Source organism: Monodon monoceros, unplaced genomic scaffold (assembly GCF_005190385.1).
Source record: "Monodon monoceros isolate NGI ecotype Baffin Bay Population unplaced genomic scaffold, NGI_Narwhal_1 Super_Scaffold_13, whole genome shotgun sequence".
Classification (NCBI taxonomy): domain Eukaryota; kingdom Metazoa; phylum Chordata; class Mammalia; order Artiodactyla; family Monodontidae; genus Monodon; species Monodon monoceros.
Window position 1 is genome coordinate 7,103,495 of NW_021703769.1, and position 21,092 is coordinate 7,124,586.

Below are 21,092 nucleotides of genomic sequence, written 5' to 3' on the forward strand. Positions count from 1 at the left end.
AGAAATAAAAATGGATGAAAGAGAGTGATTTGAGAAACGCTGATGCAAAAGATTGTACATTGGTATTCTTCCACTTTTCGTTGCCATTTTTAACCACTTTGGTAGGCCATTTTAATTTCAAAGACTACACAGTTTTTTTTCACACCAGTGAGCCAAATCCTATGGGAAGGTAATGAACATAAGTGTGACTCGCTTAGAATGTGGCCTCAGTAGAAGAAAAAATCTCCTTAAGAAATGTTTCTAGGGAGAGCGGCTGAGCACAGTCCCAAGGTGAGGCAGAGCTCTGAGCAGGTGCTACATTATGGCTGACACGCAAAATCTGGTAGAAAGATTGGAGAGAGCGGTGGGCCACCTGAAGGCAGGCTCCGTGCCCCTGACACGCACCGTGGGTGTAGAGACAGTGCTGCAAAAGCAGGAACGACTCCATAGGTGCAAGCGTTTGACTCACCGTTGGCCAGTCCTGTGGCAGAGTACCTCAAGATCGGTAAAGAGATTGGGGGAGATGTGCAGAAGCATATGCGGAGACGGCCCACACAGGTCTGAAGTTGGAGTGAGCACTCTTGGTTACAGCCTCTCAAGGCCAGCAGCCAGCAGGCAATAAGCTTTCTGATTTGTTGGCACCCATCTCCGAGCAGATCCAAGAAGTGATAACCTTTCGGGAGAAGAACCGAGGCAGCAAGTTGTTCAATCACCTGTCAGCTGTCAGCGAAAGTATCCAGGCCCTGGGTTGGGTGGCTATGGCTCCCAAGTCTGGTCCCTAAGTGAAGGCAATGAATGATGCTGCCATGTTTTATACAAACTGACTCCTCAAGGAGTACAAAGATGTGGGCTGGGTCAAAGCTTACTTGAGTATATGGACAGAGCTGCAGGCTTACATTAAAGAGTTCCATACCACTGGACTGGCCTGGAGCAAAACCGGGCCGTGGCAAAAGGACTGAGTGGATTGCCATCTGGTCCCTCTGCTGGATCGGGTCCTACCCCAGCCCCAGGCCCACCTCCCCCTGAGTCCCCACCAGTTCAGGCTCAGATGAGTCTGCTTCCCGCTCAGCACTGTTTGCACAGGTTAATCAGGGGGAGAGCATCGCACATGCCCTGAAACTTGTATCTGATGACATGAAGACTCAAAAGAACCCTGCCTTGAACGCTCAGAGTGCTCCAGTACGAAGTAGCCCCAAACCATTCTCTGCATCTAAACCAGGAGTCAGCCCATCCCCCAAACCAGTCACAAAGAAGGAGCCAGCTCTACTTGAACTGAAGGGCAAGAAGTGGAGAGTGGAAAATCAGGAGAATGTTTCCAACCTGGTGATAGATGACACAGAGCTGAAACAGGCAGCTTACATATTCAAGTGTGTCAACTCAACATTGCAAATCAAGAGCAAAATTAACTCTACTACAGTAGATAACTGTAAGAAACTCGGTCTGGTGTTCAATGACGTGGTGGGCATTGTGGAGATAATCAATTGTAGGGATGTCAAAGTTCAGGTAATGGGTAAAGTGCCGACCATTTCCATCAACAAAACAGATGGCTGCCACGTTTACCTGAGCAAGAATTCCCTGGATTGTGAGATAGTCAGTGCCAAATCTTCTGAGATGAATGTCCTCATTCCTACAGAAGGCGATGACTTCAATGAGCTCCCAGACCCTGAGCAATTCAAGACCGTATGGAATGGGCAGAAGTTGGTCACCACAGTGACAGAAATTGCTGGATAAGCAAAGTGCCACTGGGTTCTTTGCCCTCTCCCTCACACCGTGGGATAAATCTGTATCAAGATGGTTCTTTTCTAGATTTCCTCTACCTTTCTGCTCTTAAACTGCTTCTCTGCTTTGAGAAGCACAGCTACCTGCCTTCACTGAAATATACCTCAGGCTGAGATCTGGGGTGGGATAGCAGGTCTTTGATCTTCTGCAGGAAGGTGCAGCTTTTCCGTATCAGCTCAACCATACAGCCAGTCCATTCTTAAGGAACTGCACATCAGGACAGGTGTGTTTTAGCTTTCAGCCTTTGGGGTTATTTGACCAAAAAATAGTCTTTGGGGAAGAATAAAGCAGTCCCCAGGAATTAACAGATCAGAACGTTCACACAAGTTAATCTTTTTCTAACAATGAGCGTGAAGGTAGCAGAACCTGGTGTGACCCTAGTTGGTTCTTCTAACTTAAACTAATTTTCACTATTGACAAGTGAGGCAAGGGTTGCACAGGACCAAAGGCTGAAGCTTGGCCATCTAGCATTCCAAGCAAAATGATTTCCTATAAGCATTCATTTTCTTCTGCATTCCATCCTGTATCTGCCCGAACCTGAGATAGTAGGTTGTCCTGTGTTAGCTGCTGGGGTGGTGCCCTGCACCCAGGCCAGCTAAAGGAGTCTTGGACCCTTCCTCTCTCTGGGGCCCCTGCCCACCACCTTCCTACAGAGATGAGTTAAAAAGAGAGAGAGAGGGCTTCCCTGGTGGTGCAGTGGTTGAGAGTCCGCCTGCCGATGCAGGGCACGTGAGTTTGTGCCCCGGTCCGGGAAGATACCACATGCCGCGGAGTGGCTGGGCCCGTGAGCCATGGCCGCTGAGCCTGCACGTACGGGAGCCTGTGCTCCGCAACGGGAGAGGCCGCATACCACAAAGAAAAAAAAAAAAAAAAAAAAAGAGAGAGAGAGAGAAAAAAGGAAAACCACACCATTCCCAGGAATCTGGCTTCCCTTCCTCCTTCCATGCTGGGTGCCCATCATCCATCTTCATTGCTTCCTTTGCCCTGTCATGCTCGACAGCTTTTGGCTTCTGTCTGGGCACCTGAACAGAGGACTAAAATCTCCATTGCAGGCTGGTTTTAGGTCTTATGTAAAAATCTTGCACAGAATTGCTATTGTAAATTTCAGTTTTTCCTCTAGGACAAACACTTTACCAAAATACGCAACTTTTTTTGGTGGGAAGAGAGATTGTCCTGTGATTTCTACGCATTTCCTGAGGCCTATGGAAATGAACCTTTATATACTTAAAGTTATACAGAAAATAGAATAAAATTAAAACCAAAAAAAAAAAAAGAAATGTTTCTAGAAGCCAATTCTACTAGCTCCATAATAGACTCCATTTTATCCATAAAATATAAAAATACTAGTACATCCTATACTGATATTCCGATATAGAGGCACCATGTCTGTGTTGAACCCCTGTGTGTACTTTTCTTAGTGACTTTGCAAGCGGAAAGCATCAAGCTGCTCCCTCGCTCTCTCCACGTGTTAAAACCATCAGGGTTGTAATGGGCATCTTTGGATCAGGTACCTTCTGGCTCTTGCCGTCTTTGTTGCCTGCATGCTGAAAGATAAGGATTTGGCCAACCAGCCAGGGCTTGCACAGGGGAGCTCGCAGGGTCTCGCTCACGCCTGGCAGCAACTGAACACTCGGTGTCATTATGCAAGTTATCATCAATCAGCAGGCAGCTGCTTTTAGGACTTCCAGGCAGCAAGGCAAACATTTGTGCTTGTGGTTTCCTCCCCGAGCGTGCTGGACCCAGGGCCCATCAGACAAGAGAACTGCACACACAATCACTGCCCACTGCTCAGGACCACCTGAACAGCTGTTCCAGGCTGGTGTCAGGATGCTCACCTGGCAGCCCTGTTGAAGCGCAGAGGAAGATGTGCAGATTAGAGCCTGTTTGCTCAACACAAAGGGCTTTCTGTGAAAGAACCACAGGGAGGCCGGGGAGGGAAAAGCAAAGCTGAGGATAAATCTAACAAGACATTCTTCATAAAACAGACCAGATGATGTAGACACAGGGGTGTACAAGACCAGCCGAAAACAAAATGCAAAAAAACCCCACCACAAATATAAACCATTTGGATCCTGATGGAATGACAGTGAGGCTGGCCAGATGTGTTCAAGGAATAAGAGGAAGGAACACTGATTCCATAACCAACGAATAAATACTTATTAAGCACATGCCATGCACCCAGCCATCTAGGATACAAGATGAAATGCAAGGACCCAACAGCCCAGGGAAGTTGCAGTCTTGTTAGGCAGATAAGACACACCCATGGGAACAAGGTAGGCATGAACGGCACTTGATGTCAAAAGCTGAACTTCAATATACGGAACTTGCAGGAAGGATGGGAATCAGGGTATCCTAAATACGTGATGTTCTGTGAGTGAAGTCCTTTAGGCCTCTCAGCAGACGTAGGTGGGCAACACCCCTAGTTTAGAAGGGTCACAGTGAGTCCAAAGAAACAGGAAATGCTCCAGGGTTTAGAATGTGTGCACCAGAATCTCCCAGGAGCTTTTAAAGTTTTCATTGAACAGAATCACACAACTGTGGTTAAAATGAAGAGTCCTGAACCCCACACTAGAGAAACTTTTTTAATAGGTCTGAAATGGGGCCCCAGGAATCTGCATTTTAAACAAACATCCCAGGTGTTTCCAAAGTAGCTGGCTCCCAGCCCTTACTTTGAGAAATACTGCATTAAAGGTGAAAATGAACTAAAGGGATTTAGATTAAAGTTTTCCTAAAGTATTAATCAGTACATGGAGCCTTCTGTGATCTCCTTGGAATTACATTTTTAAAAATGGTATGTTTACGGGCATTATTTTTTGAGTGAGAAAGGCAAAATCTTCCTTATATTCTTCAAAGGGTCTGCCCACAACTTTACCCCCAGAGCTAATAATCTCTAAAGATGTTTGCGTGTATGTGTTTATTTACTTAGAAAACTACTTATTCAATTCTTCCATCTCCGATCTAGACCTGGAAATCTCATTCTACTCAACTTCTATGGTTTCCACCTTTGTCAAGTCCTTTCCAAAAGTGAGTGCAACAAATCACTCCAACATCTGGGTTCTCCAACACTTGATATTTAGCTACACTATGGGACTCATCACATTCCATCACGAGTATTTGTTCAAGCGTCTGTTCTGTTTCCCCAGGGGGAATATGAGGCAGCTGACAGCAGGGGCCATGCTACTGAATTGCTCCAGATACTTTGCATAACCATCACCTAACATGTGTCAGAAAGAATTCAATTCATAATTTCTAATAATTGAATGAATGAATGAATGTATATGTTGAATGCTGAGAGAATGTGATACAGAATAGAGGAAAGTTGTTCCTGTTTCTTCTTCCTACTTGAATCTGTAATTCAAGAACAGTTTGGTGTTGAAGACAATTCAAGATAAAGAGATTTCAGTAACCCAGCTAAAGTCCTTATATCCTTGAATATTCAACCAGAATCCTGGCACTTCCATGTCCAATGATGTGTGGTCCAGTTTTTCAAGATGTCAGATAAAACAGAACCCTTACATCAAATATGATACAATTAGAATTACAGCCATGATCAACCCACAGACGTGTTTTTCTGCAATGGCATAACTAATCCCATCTCACACTGAGAGAAACAGTTAAATCTTAGTGCTCCCAGCCTTGGTTATTGTCAGACAGGGACCTCCCTGGTTTGAGGAATGACTGCTAGTTATCACTCCCCATGCCTACCCCAGGCCTGTAAGCCACGTTCCCTGCCACAAGTCCTGCCAAGATTTCCCTCAAAACACATTAATTTTCAGCTGTGGAAGAAATTTACTTTCCTTCAAGCAGAGAGCTGTTTCTGGCCAGAGGCTTTTAGCGGATAAGCAAGAGCTCTAAACAACTCTTCATCCCCTTCTGCCTATAATCTGGAATTTTCAATCACTCAACCCCGGCGTTTGAAGACTTCAGCTTGGCAGGAGCAGCAGCTTCAAACCATGTTTGCAGTTAGCAAGTAATGAAGCTGTTTGTGAGGCTGACAAGAATAGACTTTGTTGGCACTGCTTCTATTGTGTGCCTGAGATTGCATTCACGTCGCTGGAAAGGAAAAAAAGATGTCACCTTGGAAGTGTTGGGGGTCCCTTGTGAGAAGACAGCAGTTCTTTTTACTTTTGGGAGAAAAATGGCTGTAATATCTGTGTCACAGATATTTCTACTGAAGCCTGTGGTGGTAGAATTCTGGGGAAAACATTACTCTGGGTGGAAGAAACCACTAAATGGATCACCTGAGAAAGGTAGTGGTGGCTGAAAGAGCTGAAGATGGCCCTCAGTTCAGGAAATACTTGGGTCTTGCAACAGGAAGAGCAAACAGCAATAAATTAGACAAAATCAGTGGTTATTGATTTTTTGTGTGTTTATTTGTTGATTTGGGGGGTTTTTTGGTGTATTTATTTGCAGTAATTAGTTAAAATGCTTTCAATTGTTAATTTGTCTGTTTTTTGTTTGATTTTTGGTTTTATTGTTTGTTCTTGTTTATTTAGCCAACAAGTGGCACAGGAGAAATTTCCTCAGGGTTAAGGGTCTGGGAGTACCCATCTATCTCAGTCTACTGTTCTTTAATGAATTAATTCATTTAAAAAAATCCAACACATATTTATTGAGCACCTACTCTGTTGTGGGTCTTCTTCTAGATTCTGAGGATTATAGATAGGAATGAGATGGGCATGACCTCACCTCCAAAGAGATCACATTCTCATCAGCAAAGGCAGACAAGAATCGTGTAAATTATCGTTGTAATTACTAGGAAGAAAATCAATCAGGATAGGTGACAGTGACTAGAGTTAGGAGGGCATTTTAGACTGGATAGTCAATGAAGGTTTCTCTTAGCAGAGCTGAAATCTGTAAGATAAGAAGGCAGCCATGTAATGGCCTAAGGGATAATATTTAAAATCAGAGGAAATCATAGCAAATTCAAAGTCTATAAGATGGTTATGAACTTGAAAAGCTCTAGGAAGAGTAAGGTGCCCAATATGGTTGGAGCAGAAAGATCTAAAGAATAAGTGGTCTGGGATAAGGATGAGAGTGAAGTAGGAGCTGGATCATACAGGCTTTATAGGTCATGACAAGGGGCCTGAGTTGAGTAATGGGTGTAATGAGAAACCAAAGGAGGGTTAATGTGGGAAAGTTGCATAATCAAATTTAGATTACCTTAAGATTATTCTTACAATTGTGTGGAAAAAGACCGTAGAATGACAGAGCAGGTGGATCAGTGAGGACACAATCATAGTTGTCCACGATGGAGAGGATGGAAGCTTGAATGAGGATGGTGGTGGTATGGATGGAGAGAAGAGATGGATTCCGAATATAGTTGAGGGTATATCTAAGAGGACTTGTTAATGGATTTGATGTTGAAGTAAGAGAGAAGAATCAAAGGTAAATCTTAGGTTTCCAAGCTTTTAGATAACAAACTTGTATATTGCACATTTATTTGTTTCTTGATCAACATTTCTAGGATGCTCTTCAGTGTGTTTAGGGGTAATTGGTGTACTTTTGGTGATCACAATCATTTCAAACATACACAGCTTATGATGTGAAGGACAGGAGTGGTATAAGCAGATGAATAACTTATGCTTGCAGAATTGGCAGGAAATTATATAAATCAAAACACAGGTGGAAGTAGGGATTGAGAGAAAATGGATTCCACGTAAGTATTTTGGGGACAATGTTTCCAGACACACTACATCTTTGTCCATTCACTGAGAACCATGAACCAGTGATTCTAAGGTCTTTTTACGTCCCCATCCCTTTGAGCAGTGTGCATTCCCACTACACACTCAATAAAACTTTTTTTTGAAAGTATGGATGGATGGATGAATAAACGATTATCATTCCGTCCACGAAAGATCGGAATAAGAGTGGAAAATAGCTGAGGCTTATTTATTCATAATTCTTTCTTTTGCTTTTGTTTGTATTCTCTTTTTTTCCCCCACAAAGTAGAGCTCAATCCTCAGGCTAGATGAGGGAGGGTGAAGAAGACATACTCCTATGTATAGAACTTCTGGGAGACAAGAAATTTTTCTCCTCGAGGAGAGTTGGGAGACAATGGTCATAGTATAGAGTAGGTACCCAAGACTTATTTGTTGAATATTTAAGGGAGCAATATATTATATAAGAAGAAATTGAAGGTCAGAAGGCACCTCTATAACCTCACAAAATAAGGCAGAGATAAGAATTTCCTTCCTCCTCAGCTGGGGTTATCTCTACTCAAAGGACATTTCTTCTTTCTTTCTTTGGTTCCAAAGTATCTCTCCATCCACTATTCCATCTTTTCCTTTCCCTTCTCTAAGTTCTAACTTTTCCTTTCCTTTCTCTAAGTTTTGTGGGGCTCGGAAGCCTGAGATTCTACACTGGGAGGTAAAAGTCATTATTTGCAGCAGCAGTTGGGCTGCAGACTCTTCTATCTCAAGCACCACCACAACAGAGGGAAGAATGCTCCAGAGCAGGTGCCTGAAGGCAAAGAACATTCAGGAAAAATTACATCTTATGAAGAATCATTGTCAAATGAAAACTTTTGTGAAAAAAGTTTCCCTAGAAGAGAGACTTCGCCATAAATTATCTCTGGGAAGATACGGCCATCACTCTACTTGGCTGTAGGTGCTGTACATAGAGATTGCAGGAAAATTTCAGGGGCCTGATACCAGAATGCCAATCAATAGCTGTGGGTCAGGATGAGTCACAGTCCCACCACTTTTCATCAGTATGTGTCCTGCTTTCAGTCCTGGTGGATGATGAGTTGGCATAAAGTATATCTAAGTCTCCTAGAAATCGGTGTGTCAGATCCTTAGCTGTCTCCAATGGCCAAGTGGTGGAGATGACCGTAAGTCTTACTCCAGGTTCTCAAACTGAAGTGTCATCATGGTCTCCTGGTTGGTTCCGGCCATGGCATCAGTTAAATAACACTTGGATGTTTGGAATCCTCTGGCTACCATATTGTGCTGTTGGGAAGCCTCCTGCCTCCCCCCTCCCCCTGGAAATACACACATACTTATTTGATGGTTACAGTGTGGCTTCTCTGAGAGCCATGAGATTTTTGCATAAGGTTCCCAAGGTACCAATCACTTACATTGTCATCTCAGGTGAGTGGACACAAGGACCTGATCACAGACCTGGGCTATGGGTAAAGCATCCCCCTTAAGCCTTCTTGCCATTCTTTCTTTAACTATTTGCTTTTATCTTTTCCATGCTGGATGATGTGTTAGACATCATCAATACTGAGATGAATATGCTCCTGCTTTCAATGAGTACATAGTCTAATAAGCAGAAAGAAATAAAGAAATAGTCATTTATAGTGGCTGATCAAATAGATATTAGAAGGAAATCAGAATTTCATCAGACTTGATTATAATATTTTTCAGGACGTGTGTCTGAGCTTTGTCTAGTTCACAATATGAATAGAATTGAGGAGATGACAAGGAAACAATAATAACCAAGCATCTTTGGGTCAGACTTCCATTGTATTAAGAAAATAAATTTGTGTTCAGAAAAAGCTCTTAGTCTCTCTTATTTTTCCAACCCTGGCATGAAGCAAGGCTCATCACAGAATTCCTCAAACATATGAATTAACTGGCTGCCTTCAGACTGAACATCTTCACCAGCTCTTCTCTCTGTTGGCTCTGAATAATCTGTGGTCTCCAGGAGCTGTTCTCTCCTTCCCTACCTTATCATTTTCTGCCGGAGCAATTGCCCTAAAATGCACATTAAATCCTAAATGAGGAACGGCAAACTGCTCATGCTTTGAATAGGAAAGAAACCAGCCCGCTGTCTTGCTTCCATCCTGAGAACAGCCAACAGATGGGTGGCACAGGTGAGTGCCAAATACGTGCCATTATCATAACAGCAGAGTCTAATATTTACAGTTGTGTCCCAGCACAATGCTGAGGCTTTTACATTTAGTGGGCATTTGGGCTCCTCCTCCTACTTTTTTGTTAACTGTTATCTGATGATTCTCTATGTCTAAAGATGCCAGAAGTGAATTTCAGCTATTGGAAAAAATTACTCTCCTACCTGCCTCGCTCCCATACCATGCAGTGCTCTAGGCAGTGTGAACACACTGGCTCTTTCTTTTCTCCTCTCTCTCAAAGACAAGGTGCAGACCCCCGACCTGTGCAGCAATTTCTCATTATTTTTTTGTGATCATTAGTAATAACAGGTTGGTGTTGTAGAGTGCCTTTCTTAACAGCTTGAATCACTTCCCTTTGATATTAACTCATTTACTCTCCCAAGTTAATTTTTTATCGAAAATATATCTGAGTAGTGGGGTGGGTAGTGGAGGATGCATAAAAAGATTCCTTGAAATTATATTATTTACAATTAAATCCATTCTTCCTTCTGCATTGCCACTCCACAGCCAATTTTCTATTTCAATCAGATTCTATTCATCTCTTTATGCATCACATTTCAAGAACTGTTAACGTAAAATGTAAGTATGGAAGTAAATATCCCTATCTTTGGCCAACTGTACCTATTTACTTACCACTTCCATGTAAGTGGGGATTATTTTCTTTTTACTTAATAGTCTCAATTTCAGAAATGATCTTTTGTGATAATGCTTTCTCTGAGTTTCCTGTACATCTAAAATGATTATTTTCACTTATACTTTTTAGCCCTAGGGGATCCAGCAGAGATTTCATTAAGAACATTTTCTCCTTCGTTCTGATCTTCACTATTAGTGTTTTCCCTCGTTTTCTTAAGATTCATAGTCACCATGACTTTATCATTCTGTAATTTGACCTTGGTCTATCTCAATCTTCGTACTTTTTTCATCTATTCAATATTCTTTTCTAGTCAAAGTGGACTATATACCTATTCCTAGTACGCTTCTGCCCTCCTGTTTCTGTACAACCTATTATCTTTTCCCCTCACTAAAATAGTCTCTGTTCTCCCACACCTAACTTGTTTATTCATCTCTGAATTCACCCTTTTTTGCTTAATTCTGTCTGGACACCCATAATCATGAAAAAGTCATCCTTCTATAAGCTTCCATATCACTTTATTTATCATTCTCATATATTACACTCTACTTAGTATGACATTCACTTATTATTTTATTTTATTTTATTTATTTATTTTGCGGTACGCGGGCCTCTCACTGTTGTGGCCTCTCCCGTTGCGGAGCACAGGCTCCGGATGCGCAGGCTCAGCGGCCATGGCTCATGGGCCCAGCCGCTCCGCGGCATGTGGGATCTTCCCGGACCGGGGCACGAACCCGTGTCCCCTGCATTAGCAGGTGGACTCTCAACCACTGCGCCACCAGGGAAGCCCTCACTTATATTTTTGATGTGTAAATAAGTATATTAGACTAAATGCACCTCGAGGGCAGGAAAATAGTCTTGGTCACTGTTGTATCTGAAACACGATGATGAATGATAATTGTTGAATGTATTAACGCCTAGCACTTCCTACTTACTCAACTAAGTATTTGCTGAATTTGAGATGGGTGAATGAATGGTTTAATGAAGAAAGTTCTCAAAATTAAATGTTGCCCAGAAATGTGTTAGTCAACAAGGAAATAGAATGACATTGTAGAGAGGGGTAGCTGAGTGTTATTGCTCCCAACCCCTGTCTCTGAAGTTACATCATCTATTTGTGGATATACCACCCTATGATGGCCCTAGTGGCACTATTCCAGCCCAAGTTTAGCATCATAAATAACCCCTGAGCTTCAGGACCAGGCTAGGTCGTATCATCAGATCTTTATAAGGGCTTCCATTATGATGAAAAAATATACAGTAAGTCTTTCTCTTTTTTTGCATGTTAAGACTATATCTTTAGAGAAGTTTTAAGTTCACAGTACAATGAAGAGGTAGGTACAGAGATTTCTTATATACCCCTCACCTCCTCCGTTATCACCACTGTCCACCAGAATGGATATTTGTTACGATTAATGAACCTATATTGACACATCATTATCACCCAAAGTCTATAGTTTACATTAGGGTCCGCTCTTGGTGCTGTACATTCTGTGGGTTTGGACAAATGTATAGTGACAGTAAAGTATCTTACAGATAGTTTCACTACCCTAAACATTCTCTGTACGCTGCCTGTTCATCTTACCTTCCCCCCAATCCCTGGCAACCTTGATTATTTTACTGTCTTCATAATTTTGCCTTTTCTAGAATGTCCTTTAGTTGAAATTATACAGTATGTGCCTTTTCAGATTGGCTTCTTTCACTTAATAGTGTTCGTTTAGTTTCCACCATGTCTATTCATGACTTAGTAGCTCATTTCTTTTTAGCATTGAATAATATTCCATTGTCTACAGGTACCACAGTTTATTCATTCACTAGTTACTGAAGGGCATCCTGGCTGCTTCCAAATTTTGGCAATTGTGAATAAAGCTGCTATAAACATCTGTGTACATGTTTTTGTGTGGACATAAGCTTTTAGCTCCTTTGACTAAATACCAAGAAGCATGACTGCTGGATCATATGGTAAGAGCCTGTTTAGGCTTGTAAGAAACTGCCTAACTCTTCCAAAGTGGCTGTACCATACAGCATTTCCACCAGCACTGAATGAGAGTTCCTATTGCTCCACATCCTTGCTAGCATTTAGTGCTGTCAGTGCTCTGGAATTTAGCTACTCTAATAGGTATGTAGTTGTATCTCACTGCTGTTTTAATTTGCATTTCTCTGATGACATGAAGCATCTTTTCATATGTTTATTTGCCATCTATATATCTTCTTTGTGAAGTGTCTGTTAAGGTCTTTGGCCCATTCTAAAAATCAGGTTGTTTATTTTCTCTATTGTTGAGTTTTAAGAATTCTTTATTTTGTCCTCTACCAGGTATGTCTTTTGCAAATATTCTCTCCTAGTCTGTGGCTTGTCTTTTTATTCTTTTGCTGTTTTCTTTTGCAGAGCTGAAGTTTTTAATTATAATAACATCCATATTTCAATTATTTATTTCATGAATTGTGCCTTTGGTAACGTATCTGAAAAGTGTTACCAAAGCTAATGTCACCTAAGTTTTCCTCTATATCTTCTAGGAGTTATATAGATTTGCACTTTACATTTAGGTCTGTGATCCATTTGGAGTTAATTTTTGTGAAGATGTAAGGTCTATCTCTAGATTTTTTTTTTTTTTCGGTATGCGGGCCTCTCACTGTTGTGGCCTCTCCCGTTGCGGAGCACAGGCTCCGGATGCGCAGGCTCAGCGGCCATGGCTCACGGGCCCAGCTGCTCCGCGGCATGAGGGATCCTCCCGGACCAGGGCACGAACCCGTGTCCCCTGCATTGGCAGGCGGACTCTCAACCACTGCGCCACCAGGGAAGCCCCTAGATTCATTTTTTTGTCCAGTTATTCCAGCACCATTTGTTGAAAAGACTATTTTTCTGAATTGTATAGCCTTTGCTCCTTTGTCAAATCAGTTGACTATATTTACATGGATCTATTTCTGGGCTATTCTCTTCCATTGATGTATTTGTGTATTCTTTCACCAATATCACACTGTCCTGATTACTGTAAGTAAGACTTACTTTATAGTAAGTCTTGAAGTCCAGGGTATTAGTCCTCCAACTTTGTTCTTCTTCAATATTGTATTGGCTATTCTGTTTTTGTGTATGTGTGTGTGTGTGTCTCCATATAAACTTCAGAATTAGTTTGCTGATATCCACAAAATAAAGTGCTGAGATTTTAATTGGGATTACATTGAATCTATAGATCAAGTTGGCAAGGACTCACATCTAAACAATATTGAGTCTTCCTGTCCATGAACATGAAATATTTATCCATTTCACTTAGTTCTTCTTTGATTTCTTTCACCAAAGCTTTGTCATTTTCTTCACATAGATTTTTGTGCATATTTTGATAGAGGTATACCTAAGTATTTCATTTGGGGCGGTACTATTGTAAGTAGTACTCTGCTTTTAAATTCAAATTACACTGGTTCATTCTTGGCATATAATAAAGCAATTGACTTTTGTGTATTAACCTAGTGTCCTGCAACCTTGATATAACTGCTTATTAATTCCAAGAGTTATTTTGTTGATTCAGATCTCCTCCATAGATGAATATCTCATCTGTGAAAAAGGACTGTCTTTTCTTCCTTCTTAATCAGTATACCTTTCATTTCCTTTCTTGTCCTATTGCATTAGCTAAGACTTGCCTAAATAGCATTTATAATCTATAAGTATTTATAACTATGTAGGAAACATTACATTCATATAAATATTGGAAAGGTTCTGGTGACTGTAATGGTCTACAAAGAATGTCTTCTAACCCCCAGTTAATTATTTTTTCTACCACAGATAAACTATGTTGCTTTTCTTATCCCTCATGTTACATTTTCAGCATTGAATGTCTCCACATCTGGGGTATTAAGGGTATATTAAGGCCCAAGGTTAACAGAGGAGGGATTATCAAATTAATAAACTTATTATGGTAACTAGAAGAGTCTCCCAAATGCTACCAGTGTCACCAGGTAGTTCTAGATGGCTGAGAACTGCCTATGAAGAAAGGTGGAAACAGAGATCCAAGGATTAGAGAAAGAATTGAAATAAGTGAGCGGGGAAGGTGAAAATGTACAGGAGGAAGAAAAGTGGTTGGGTGGGGTGGGGGTGGGGAATTATCATCTAGCAACTGAGAACTGTCAGAGGCTCACCATGGCATTTAAGTGCTTAGAACTTCCCTAGAAGCAAGGCTTTTGGTGTCCCCAGCATATAGGTCTTATATTCATTCCACTTTCCGTCATTTCCAGAGCTATTATTTTGTTGCCATTTCTAGGATATGGAGGCCTCCTGAAAATTGCTCCTTCAATGCAAAGGCTATTATGGTTGTCGATGGTTCATTTCTGAATATATAAATAAACAACCCCCCCATATGCACATGTTTGTGTTTACATACTATATAAATAGGTATTTTCTTTAGGTAATTCATCCAAAAGATTATTTGGCTTTTAAGATTTCCAAATTTTATTTATTGAAAGCAAACCCCATAACTTCCTAAATTAATCTATTCTCTTCATTTTAACAGGAAGTTCTAGTATTCTCACATCAGTCTTTTAAACTTGACGGTATTCAAAAGTGAAAAAGTAGATATTTACGTAGAAACTTCAAAACTAATAAAAGGAAGTTAAATTATTCAGTTTACAAAATGAATAGACATTGTCAAGCCAGTCCTAAGTCTATCCACAGGAAATAAGATGACAATCTGTACTTGTATTTTTAGACCATAAAATGTTACATCCAACGTACTTTAAGAAACAGAATAAGACATCACATCTAGTTATCTCTCCCTGCTCCCTAGGACACAGGCCATGAGACAGACACACCAAATTTGTTGTCACCCCTTTGTGCTTGCTCGTACAAGCATACTATTGCACACACCCCATTCCTGTCCTGTCTGCTCTCCACCTTTCTCCCAACCAATAGTTCAGCCAACTCACAATAATCTCTCAATACATACATCAGGTGCAGCCCCACAGTGACTCCAGAAATTTTTTAAGGGTTATGTACAACCACATCCCTCATCTTAAGATTCAAAAGAAGGATTCTAATGTGAATTGCATGTACATCAAGGAGGGAAGTAAGGAGAATCCATGCAACTGCCAATTTGCAAATACTTCTCTTAGAGGCAAACATGAGGAAGCAGGATAAAAGTAACATACAGACTCTAAAAGCAATTTGACACATTTATGTCAATGAACTTATATGAAAATTTTTATCTTTCCAAGTTACTAGAGAAATAAGAATGAAAAGAATAAGGAGATTTCATTTTCAACTTTCAAATAGGAAACAACAATGTTTCTCAGCATTGGCTAAAGTTTAAGATAAACAACACCCTAACACCACTTGGCAAAGATTAACTGGAAAACTCTTTCAGGAGGGCCATTTTGCATATGTATCATTTATCTTAAAATATATGTGCATATTAAGTAAATAAATATTCTCCCACCAAGATATACTAAGGAAATAACCAAATACATAAATACATATGTATTTTATGTATGTAATTATTAATTACACATGTGAAAAAATTAGAAAACAGCATATACACTGAGTTATTTTAAATGATAGACTATTCATATCAGAATATGGTATAGAAATTAATGGATATTGCCTACCCATTAATATCATATAAAAATAATTTTTAATGACTTAGGAAATGCTATATATACTCATCAGTTTAATTAAAAAAAATTAATGTTGTATGATCCAAACTTGAAAATTAGAAACCATATCTCTAGGTACAGAGAATGCAATGATACAAACCATGTTGAACAGTTAGAGGTCATATATTTTTTATTATCTTAATTATTCCTTCCCTCAGTCATACATTTCTTTAATTATTCAACAAATGTCCACTGAGCTGTGGCTTTGTCCCACAGAGTGCACTAGACACAGGCGATAATCATCAGTGGACAAGGGACTTATATTTTAGGCCCTCAGAAAACTTAAAATTTTAGAGCATTTTCAGCCCATATTTATTCTCTTGGATGTTCTGCTAAGTAAGATTTCCTTGGGGCATGTCCCACCCTGTAGAGAAATTCTGAGAAGTAATATATATATGCATTCATGGGTTTTTTGTGTGTGATTCACCATCACATTCACATTAATTGAAAAGTAAGTAACTAAAACATCTGAAAATGTTTTAAATTTACTTATTCATTCCTTCAACAAATGTATAGTACCTACTACATATTAGACCCTATTCCAGTTCAGTGAAAGAGACCCAATCCTATATATTTGGAGCTTGTGTCTAGGACAATAGATTCTGAACACTTGTCCTTGTATGACATTTTATCTGCAAAATGGCAAATGTAACAAAAAATTCATGTATTTTCAAAGAGCTATATATATGTTTAATACTTGGTGCTAAAATATTTTTGTTGCTATTTGCAATCACTCCCCAAAGCAGAAAAGAATATTAGATATAAATCTAACAAACATGTATAGGATCTGTAAGCTGAAAACTACAAAATGCTAATGAAAGAAATCAATAGATGGAGACATCCTGTGTTCACAGAATGGAAGACTCAACATAGTAAAGATGTCAGTTCTCCACAAATTGATCTACAGCTTTAACACAATTATTGTCAAAAACCCCAGGAGGATTCCTTGTAGATATAGATAAATTGATTCTAAAATTTATATGGAAAGGCAGAGGAATTAGAATAGCAAAAATAATTTTGAAAAAGAAGAATAAAGTTGGAGGAATCACACTAGTTGATTTTTAAGACTTGCTGTATAGCTACGTAATCAAGACAACGTGATATTAGCAAAAGAATAGACATATAGATCAATGAAACAGAATAGAGAATTCGGAAATAGGCCCACATACAGTATGATTTTTGACCCATATGCAAAAGTGATTCAATAGAGAAGCACAGTCTTTTCAAAAAATGGCACTTGAACAATTGGACATTTACAGGCAAAACAAAACAAACAAACAAACAAGAACCTGGAACAAAAACCCATACCTATAAAGAAGAACTTGAATAGATTATAGGTCTAAATATAAACAGTAAAATTATCAAACATCTAGAGGAAAATGATGAAGAAAATCATGACCTAGGACTAAGCAAAGAGTTCTTAGACATGACACCAAATGTCATGATACAAAAAAGTGAAAGTTAATACATCTGTTCTCATCAAAATTCAAAACGTCTTTTATGCCAAAGACTTTGTTACAATGATGAAAACGAAAGCCACAGATGCAGAGAAAATATTTGCAAATTACATATCCAGAATATATAAAGAACTCTCTAAACAGTAAGAAAACAAACAATCTAGTTAGAAAATGGGCAACAGTCTTGAACAGACATTTCACCAAAGATGATATATGGATAGCAAATAAGCATATGAAAAAATATATACATTCAGCATTTGTGATGATTAATTTTATGTATCAACTTGACTGGGTTAATGGATGCCCAGATAGTTGGTAAAAGAGTATTTCTGTGTGTGTCTGTGAGGATGTTTCAGGAAGAGATTAGCATTTGAATCCATAGATTGAACAAAGAAGGTATACAACCAGTGTGGGTGGTGATCACCTAACCCACTGAGAGGCTGAATAGAACAAAAAGGTGGAGAGAGGGCAAATCTGCTCTCTGCTGAGTTGGGACATGCATCTTCTCCTGCCTTTGGATATCCGCGCTCTGGGTTCTAGGGCCTTCAGACTCAGACTGGGATTTAGGCCACTGGTTCCCCTGGTTCTTTGGGTCTGTACAACACTGGCTTTCCTGGGCCACCAGCTTGCAGAGAGCAAATTGTGGGAGGTTTCAGCCTCCACAATCACATAAGCCAACTCTTTATAATAAATCTCTTTCTATATTCCTATGTATAATATATTAGACTGGTTCTGATTCTCTGGAGAACTGTGACTAAAACACATACTTTTCTACAAAAGCTGTGAAGGAAATTCCAAAGTCTGAGATCTGGTGTAGTAGATACTGATTCTGACAAATCCCAAAGTCCATTTTCCAACACTTGTCTTTCTGAAATACTTGAAATATGATGCTCCCAAGAAAGTACCCCTAATGTGATCTTATAAGTGTGGGAGCCATATCTAGTTTTTCAACCATCTATCTTTTGACTAGTACCTGAAGCATAGTAATGCTCATTTGTATAACAGATGAATGAATGAGTTAAGGCTTATGACTTCAAGTGTAATTAACACAAAAGTAGAGCTATCAAGGCTGTGTTTTCTTTCTTTGTGGATTTCCAGACCTGAAACTCCTCAGTGAACTCAGCATAATGACCATAGCTAATAATACTGTACTGTTTACTTGAAATTTGTGAAGAGAAGAGGTAGGCAGTGTTCTCACTATACCAAAAAAAAAAAGAAAAAGGTTAACTGTGTGAGGTGATGGATATGTTAATTAACTTGATTGTGGTGATCATTTCACAATGTATATGTACATGAAATCATCATGTTGCACACCTTAAAAATATTAATTTCTATTTCTCAATTATAACTCTTTAACGGTGTAAAATAATTTCAAAAACATTTCTGGACAAGCATTAAGCATAAATGTTAGGAGAGTGTTGGATAATGTATTTAAATTATCAAAATTTAAAATAAAAAATCTTTTAGTTAAGAGAGGAATTTTTCCTAAATTTTTTTTTCTTTCTCCCTTTTAATGGTCTTTCTTTAAAAAAAAAAAAAAGCTAGTTCTACAATTAGTGTTGCAAGGAGGGCACAATTCTAAAATCTAATCAGAAATGCTCCCATCTTCTCTTACCTTCATAGTGTTTACAAAGTATTTTAACCTATAACATTCTTCCAATCATGCACAGACTGTAATTAGCGAATTGAGGGCATTAGAGCATTTTTTTAACATCTTTATTGGAGTATAATTGCTTTACAATGGTGTGTTACTTTCTGATTTATAGTAAAGTGAATCAGCTATACATATACATATATCCCCATATCTCCACCCTCTTGAATCTCCCTCCCACCCTCCCTATCCCACCCCTCTAGGTGGTCACAAAGCACCAAGCTGATCTCCCTGTGCTATGCAGCTGCTTCCCACTAGCTATCTGTTTTAAATTTGGTAGTATATATATGTCCATGCCACTCTCTCACTTCGTCCCAGCTTACCCTTCCCCCTCCCTGTGTCCTCAAGTCCATTCTCTATGTCTGCATCTTAATTCCTGTCCTGCCCCTAGGTTCTTCAAAACCATTTTCTTTTCTTTAGATTCCATATATATGTGTTAGCATATGGTATTTGTTTTTCTCCTTCTGACTTACTTCACTCTGTATGACAGACTCTAGGTCCATCCACCTCACTACAAATTCAATTTCATTCGTTTTATGGCTGAGTAATATTCCATAGTGTATATATGTACCACATCTTTATCCATTCATCTGTCAATGGACACTTAGGTTGCTTCCATGTCCTGGCTATTGTAAATAGAGCTACAATGAACATTGTGGTACATGACTCTCATCGAATTATGGTTTTCTCAGGGTATATGCCCAGTAGTGGGAATTCTGGGTCATATGGTAGTTCTCTTTTTAGTTTTTTAAGGAACCTGCATACAGTTCTCCATAGTGGATGTATCAATTTACATTCCCACCAACAGTGCAAGAGAGTTCCCTTTTCTCCACACGCTCTCCAGCATTTATTGTTTGAAGATTTTTTGATGATAGCCATTCTGACTGGTGTGAGATGATACCTCACTGTAGTTTTGATTTGCATTTCTCTAATGATTAGTGATGTTGAGCATCTTTTCATGTGTTTGTTGGCAGTCTGTATATCTTCTTTGGAGAAATGTCTCTTTAGGTCTCCTGCCCATTTTTGGATTGGCTTGTTTGTTTTTTTCTTATTGAGCTGCATGAGCTGCTTGTAAATTTTGGAGATTACTCCTCTGTCAGTTGCTTCATTTACAAATATTTTCTCCCATTCTGAGGGTTGTCTTTTCCTCTTGTTTATGGTTTCCTTTGCTGTGCAACAGCTTTTAAGTTTCATTAGGTCCCATTTGTTGATCTTGGTTTTATTTCCATTTCTCTAGGAGGTGGGTCAAAAAAGGATCTTGCTGTGAATTACGTCACAGAGTGTTCTGCCTATGTTTTCCTCTAAGAGTTTTAGAGTGTCTGGCCTTACATTTAGGTCTTAAATTCATTTTGAGTTTATTTTTGTGTATGGTGTTAGGGAGTGTTCTAACTTCATTCTTTTGCATGTAGCTATCCAGTTTTGCCAACAGCACTTATTGAAGAGGCTGTCTTTTCCCCATTGTATATTCTTGCTTCCTTTGTCAAAGATAAGGTGACCATATGTGTGTAGGTTGATCTCGGGGCTTTTGATCCTGTTCCATTGATCTGTATTTCTGTTTATGTGCCAGTACCATACTGTCTTGATTACTGTAGATCTGTGGTATAGTCTGAAGTCTGGGGGCCTGATTCCTCCAGCTTTATTTTTCTTTCTCAAGATTGCTTTGGCTATTCGGGGTCTTTTGTGTTTCCATACAACTTGTGAAATTTTTTGTTCTAGTTCTATGAAAAATGCCATTGGTAGTTTGATAGGGATTGCATTGAATCTGTAGATTGCTTTGGGTATGGTCATTTCCACAATGTTGATTTTTCCAATCCAAGAACACGGTATATCTCTCCATCTGTTGGTATCATCTTTAATTTCTTTCATCAATGTCTTAAGTCTTCTGCATACAGGTCTTTTGTCTCCTTACGTAGCTTTATTCCTAGATATTTTAATCTTTTTGTTGCAATGGTAAATGGGAGTGTTTCCTTAACTTCTCCTTCAGATTTTTCATCATTAGTGTATAGGAATGCAAGAAATTTCTGTGCATTAATTTTGTATCCTGCTACTTTACCAAATTCATTGATTACCTCTAGTAGTTTTCTGGTAGCATCTTTAGGATTTTCT

At 39.4% G+C, this 21,092-nt stretch overlaps 1 pseudogene; it reads left to right on the forward strand.

Annotated features, from left to right (window-relative positions):
- The first annotated feature begins 301 nt into the window (after positions 1–301).
- LOC114894735 lies at positions 302–1,710 on the forward strand (annotated as a pseudogene).
- The last annotated feature ends 19,382 nt before the right edge of the window (positions 1,711–21,092 follow it).